At 42.5% G+C, this 6,052-nt stretch overlaps 1 non-coding gene across 1 annotated transcript; it reads right to left on the minus strand.

The window, feature by feature from the left end:
- Positions 1 to 2,038: 2,038 nt before the first annotated feature.
- On the minus strand, positions 2,039 to 2,157 carry LOC112480561. The gene has a single exon (XR_003046656.1). It is a non-coding gene; the product is annotated as a 5S ribosomal RNA (ribosomal RNA).
- Positions 2,158 to 6,052: the final 3,895 nt, after the last annotated feature.

Genomic DNA, 6,052 nt, shown 5'->3' on the forward strand with positions numbered 1-6,052 from the left:
ATAAATTCAACGTATTTTTCAAAAACGACCAAATGTAAAAGAAAATTAAGTTTACCGTGTATCACCTTTCATATAAAACTGCATGTCCATGAGCTATCACCAAAAGCAAGAACAAAAGAAACACACGCAGAGACACACGCACAGCCTGGGTTAGAGTGAGTGTGACTACGGCAAACCCTAGGTTAGATCTGTAAAGAAAAGGTCCCCAAATAATCCTAATTTCATTCCCAGTTTATAATGAGTCTAGAGCAAATATTACATGCCATACTGAAGAACGCAGATGGAGACGGTGCCCCAAATTTTCAAGTGTTTCCAAATATTTACTTTCACTTAGAGTTTCCCAAAGAAATCACCGATTGAAGGATTAGGGAATGAACAAGCACTTTTAATAACAATGCAACGATGACTCAAAGACAAGCAATCTGGGAGACGGCTGCTTTCATTCTGAAAAACGCGCACACATTCAACATCGAGGGATACAAGGAAATTCTTGGTGGGGGGAAAAAAAAAACCAGCCCAGTTGGGGGTTCTGGGGAGCAGCAAGACATGGGGACTGGTGGAGAGACTAGAAAACAGGGAGGCCGAGGACCACTCTGTGACAGTGAAGCCACAGAACACGGGGATCCTGAGAGCCATCGTCAACCCGAACCTATCAGGTGGGGTTATCCTATAAAATGTGTACATAACATTGTAAAGCTCTAAAACTTACTCTCAGACTCACAGTAAATAAACCATACGGTGGTTGTCTATTTCCTAAGCGCAATGAGTTATGAGAAAGTTACTACGGAGAATAATCGAAGCCTAGAGTAACACGGTGGGAACAGGAAGGAGCAGGGCCACAGGGGTGGCGTCCCAAACCCTCGTCAGGAGGAATAAGGCCACCTGGCCATCTGTAAAACGCGATGGTTTGACCACGTGAGTTTGTGTGATCCTGTCCAGATCCACTTAGTCACTGAACGAGTGTCGAGTGCCTTCCTCCTCCGGAATACACACGGTTCTAGGTGTCGATACCCAGTCTAGACACCAGTGATGAGCCATCATCAGTCAAGCAGTCAATCAAAATAAATAAACAAATTAATTAATTGATATTCCAATGAAAATATAATAAAGTCACGTGATAGAGTGACTGGCTGTGTAGGAAGAGGGTAGATTGATAAGAAAAATCTCGATTAAGAGGTAACATTTGAGCAACACCTGCATGATAACAAGGACACAGCTATACTCAAATATTGGGGAGGAATAGTTGAGTAAAAAGATAGGGTGTCATGTGACACATACCATAAGATCAGAAAGAGTGAAGATTGATCAACAAAGAGACAAGACAGAAGGACAAGTATCGCATGATTCCAGCTATACATGGTATCTGAAACAGGCAACTGCATAGAAGCGAAAAATAGGACGGTGGTCACCAGGGTCTGGGGACAGGGGGACTGGGGATTGTTTCCGCTGAGTACAGAGTTTCTGTCATGCAAGATGAGTGCATTCTAGAGAATCTGCTGTGCAACATGGTAACTTATAGTTGGCAACATGGTATAATGCACTTAAAATATGTTACTAGGACCGACTTCACGTTAACTGTTCTTACTGAACACACACGCACACAAAAGACTGTGAGGACATTTTTGACCGTGATGGATATGTTTGGTTCCTCGGCTGTGGTGATGACAGCGTGAGTGTAGACATATGTCCAGATTCACCAAGAGGTACATATTACATGTATATATAAATTAAACTGCACATAAATTAAACTGCAATAATGCTGGAAGGATGGAAGGAAGAGAAGGAAGGAGAGAGGGAGGGAGGGAGGGAGGAAAAACAGGAGGCCAATAGAGTATATCGAATAAGGAAGAAAATGGCAGGAAGTAAATCTGGAGAGATGCGAAGGACCAAGCTGTGTCACCTCTTTCAAGGCAGGGAAGTCAGATTTACATTCCTTTTTTTTTTCTTTTTTTCTTTTTTTTTAGGTGAGGCAACCCTTGGTCGACCTCACAGATCGCAAGGAACTTGTCATCTTACAAGCCTTATTTTTTATTTTTTATGCCTACAGCACCTGGTCTTCTTAGGTGGTCTCCCATCCAAGTACTAACCAGGCCCGACCCTGCTTAGCTTCCAAGATCAGACGGGATCGGGCGTGTTCAGGGTGGCATGGCCGTAGACAATTTACATTCCTATTAGGAGACTCCATTGGAGGGTTTTACATTCGCAAGTATTAATTTGACTTAGGTTATTAAAATACCACTCTGGCTGTTCTGTGGAGAATAGACTCTTGAGAGGCAAGAACAAAAGCTGGCAGGCCAGGGAGGGGACAATTTCAGTGGCCACACGAGAGAAGATGAAGGGGGGATACAGAGGCAACAGTGAAAATCAAGCCTCATCAGATCTGGGAAACGTTATGAACACAGAGCTGATGAGAATCGTTCATAAATGGGAGGCGGATGCAGGGGGTGTGAGAATTCAGGGGGACCCACAAATTTGTGTGCAAATCGGTTTGCTTCTGGGAGGGTGTGCTCGTGTATGTGTGTGGTGTACTTCCTTTTCTTTGAATTAAAAGGATAAAATATAAGCATCTAGGTCATTCCAGTTGATGCATCTTAGTTAAAAGATTTTCTCGCAGGGACCAAGCTAAAAACTCATCTCCCTGGATGGCTCGGTGGGTAAGGGTGTCATGGTCAGCTCCGAGATTGAGTTATGGCTCCAAGCACATCTGCCAAAACCTCTTCCTAATATCTTTATGAAGCCGCCTTCCCCCCAGCCCAGATAATAAACAGCTTAGGCATTTACTTCCATAAGAACAATTAGCCACCGCAAATTTCTTATACCGGATGTTGGATATGGGAATAGCAGTTTTGGATAGGAATTCTGAATATAGTATGCAGAATGAATCTGAGACAAGAAGCAAAGGAGAAGAAGACTGCTTTACTGTTTTCAGAACAAAGGGATGAGGTGCTAATATATGACATCTGGGTTGCCATAGGAATCAAGGAAATTAGATAACTATAATGGTGTGGAACTGTTATCTGTTAAGAGCCCACTATGCAGGAAGCAGTCTTCCAGCAACAGGACCCTTTGAGGTAGGGATTGCAGGTGATTCATTGGGCATCTTCCTCAAAGTCACAGAGTGTGGGCTTGGTAGAGCCAGTCTCCCCCAGATCTGCTGTTCCGCTGGACAGTTTTGCCTCCCAGGGGTCTCTTGAACCTTCTGCATCAGATGCTTTTATTGGTTAAAACTCCTGAGTCTGCCTCTAGTCACTCTGCTTCTCTCCTGGTGTTACCCCAAACAGATTTCTCAAACGTTCAGTAGGCTTGTAACTCTGTTTCCTAAAACCTAGGAAGTAAGAGGACCCAAAAACACTTGGCTTAAGTGTCCAGGCGTGCATGGGAGGCAATAAAAGTGGCTTTGGTATTTCGAACCCAAGCACACGAGGCCTTGTCTGTGCCTTATATAGCATTTAGTGTGGTCTTCACACAGGAAAACATGATTACTTAAGGGAACAGTCTGCATGAGACTGAGTTAGAGATCTGCTAGCAATTTTGCATGTTTGAACCAAGAAGGCAATTGTCCCGATAAAAGTTTATTCTCTACGAACACTGGAAGTAGCGGGAAAATCAGAAAGTGCCTGCGAAGTGGCCAGACACACCGCTAGCTCGTTCACCTCCTATGAATTGTGGGGACCAATTAGTCTGATTTCGTTTTCAATCAGATAAATCTCATCATACGTGCAGTTTGCTGGTGTCTCTCTATGTCGTTTTTCTGTTGAAAAGCATTTGTAACTGGAGTTAGGGAAGCTTTGGTCTATTTCTTCTCTAGGAAGCAGTGTGATGGCCTAGGTGGGGGCATCTGGGGGCCATGGAGCCCTTATTGGTGTCAATTCAAATGAATCTTTCTCATGACAAGCGAATGAATGGAATGAGTCATGTGGCTGACTCAGAGATCCTTGAGTAATTGGGACACTCTCAAGTTCCTGGAGCATTTTTCTAAGGTCATCTTAAGCCTCCAATTCAGTCATCATCACACTTTATTTTCAAAGTGTCAGTTTAGATGACACCTTCATTAAAACCATTATGACTTTAATAATGATGATAATTACAGAAACTGACAGCTGAGAGGCATTAGGAAAAGATGGCCCGTTGCTAATTTACGTATCTTGGTTTTCTGTCCACATGGAAGGCTGCCCAGTCCATTGTCCCAGCTCAAGCCTGGCATCCAGTCCTTTAATTTGATCAGTGTGATAACTGGTTATAAAGTAAAAACCCCAGAGTCATCTCGCTCTCCATCTTCCTTCTCTCCCAACGCCTACCAGTTACCACCATCTACTGTTGCTCACTCGGAGCCATCTCTTAAACAACCCCCTCTTCCAAGTTCCCTGCCACTAATATAGTAAGCAGACATCAAACTCTGCCTAAAGAGGCACAGTCTGCCCGGCCGCCCCACGGCTTTAAAGTCGCCTTTGAAAATCGTGCTGTTTACAAAAACAAGCAATACACAAATAATATTCTAAAGGCATCTACAAATAGTAAAAGCGTAAGAGTCTACAAGAATCTGAGACGTGCTTCAAAACAAAGATAGAACAATAGAAGAAAATCAGAAGTACAGAAACACCTCAAAGTCTATGTGTGTGTGTGTGTGTGTGTGTGTGTTCATTATTTTTTAACTGTTTTCTATGGTAAATGGTGACTTAAACTCTGAGAAACGGGGTGGATTTATCAATGAATAATGGTAAATTATTTGGAAAAAAAATGTGGTACTTAATCCAAGCATCGACGAATGTAATTTCAAGTTTAAAATATTAGCAATAAAATTTTAAAAGCACTGTAAGGAAAATAAATAATTTCAACCACAGGATGGGAAATGCCTCCCCAAGACTAATACCATAGGGAAAAATCATAAAGACAAATGTACGTAGAATGATAAAATAAAACCATAAAACTGTTGTACATAAAAGGACATAATAAAATATTTAAAACCAACAACAGATTAAGAAAAATATATTTCCAACACATAAGAAAGATAGAGTTGATAATTTTAAGGGCTTTAATAAATCAGGAAAGCAATATTCCAGTAATAAAATGAGCAAAGAAGAAATACACACACATATACACACACACACACACTTAAAATTTCATGGCACAAAAGCTTATAATAAAAGTATTTAAAAGTTTTCGACTTAACTAGTAAAAGTAAACATAACTTACATTCGAAAAACCTGTTATTTTTATAGCCTACCAAATGGCGAGATTGAGAAACAGAGTAACAAGTGCTGATTCAGAATTTGTGTTTTATGCCGTCAATGATCACAAACGCGCTGTCGAGGAAAGCTGCAGTAATAAAGCAATTACACAGAAAACTAGTGGAAAACACGCTACTTATCTAGACTGTTCAGGTGAGAGGTTATTTCCTTTTCTTTCCTCAATTAGATAATTCATAGGCAGAAATCCCAACCTTAGCTTGTCACATGATGAAATCGGTATGAAAATTTTGTCTGAGGCAAATCCCAAAATGAGGGATTAGACAAATGCAATTTTCCTTTTCAAATGATGTTTCTGAGAACTGGTTAGGTGCTCTTAACAGATCCTACCTTCCTCCCAGGTCACGTTACAGTGACCAGCCAGAGAGCTTCCTGCGTGCCTTCTGCAGGCTGCGGCCGGGTAGTACTGGTGTCCAGGCGACACTGGAGGAAACTAACAGGTGTCCGGCTGAATGGAGCAGCATTAGAAAGGGCTGTGTTCGGGAAGAAAGCCTACCCCAAACCTCAAGCTAAAAGGCACCACAGCGATTCTCCTATGATGACCCAGAGGACTCCTTTTCAAGAGGCCCCCCAAAAGGAAGTGGGGACGTAAGCAGGGGAAATCGAGAGACGTCTTGGATACCTGGGGACATGGGGACACTTAACAAGCAGCCTGAATGAGAGCGTTTTGTCAGTTTGGGAAAACTGCAGGCAATTCTGCCCACCAGGGGTCTAACCTTGAACCTTCGGCACGCGTGGAGTTTCGCCAAGTTCTAGATCGCCACTGAGTGCCAGACGGAGAAGGACATTCGGGTTCCCTGGCCTTT

This window comes from Pteropus alecto, unplaced genomic scaffold (assembly GCF_000325575.1).
Source record: "Pteropus alecto unplaced genomic scaffold, ASM32557v1 scaffold105, whole genome shotgun sequence".
Taxonomy (NCBI): Eukaryota; Metazoa; Chordata; class Mammalia; order Chiroptera; family Pteropodidae; genus Pteropus; species Pteropus alecto.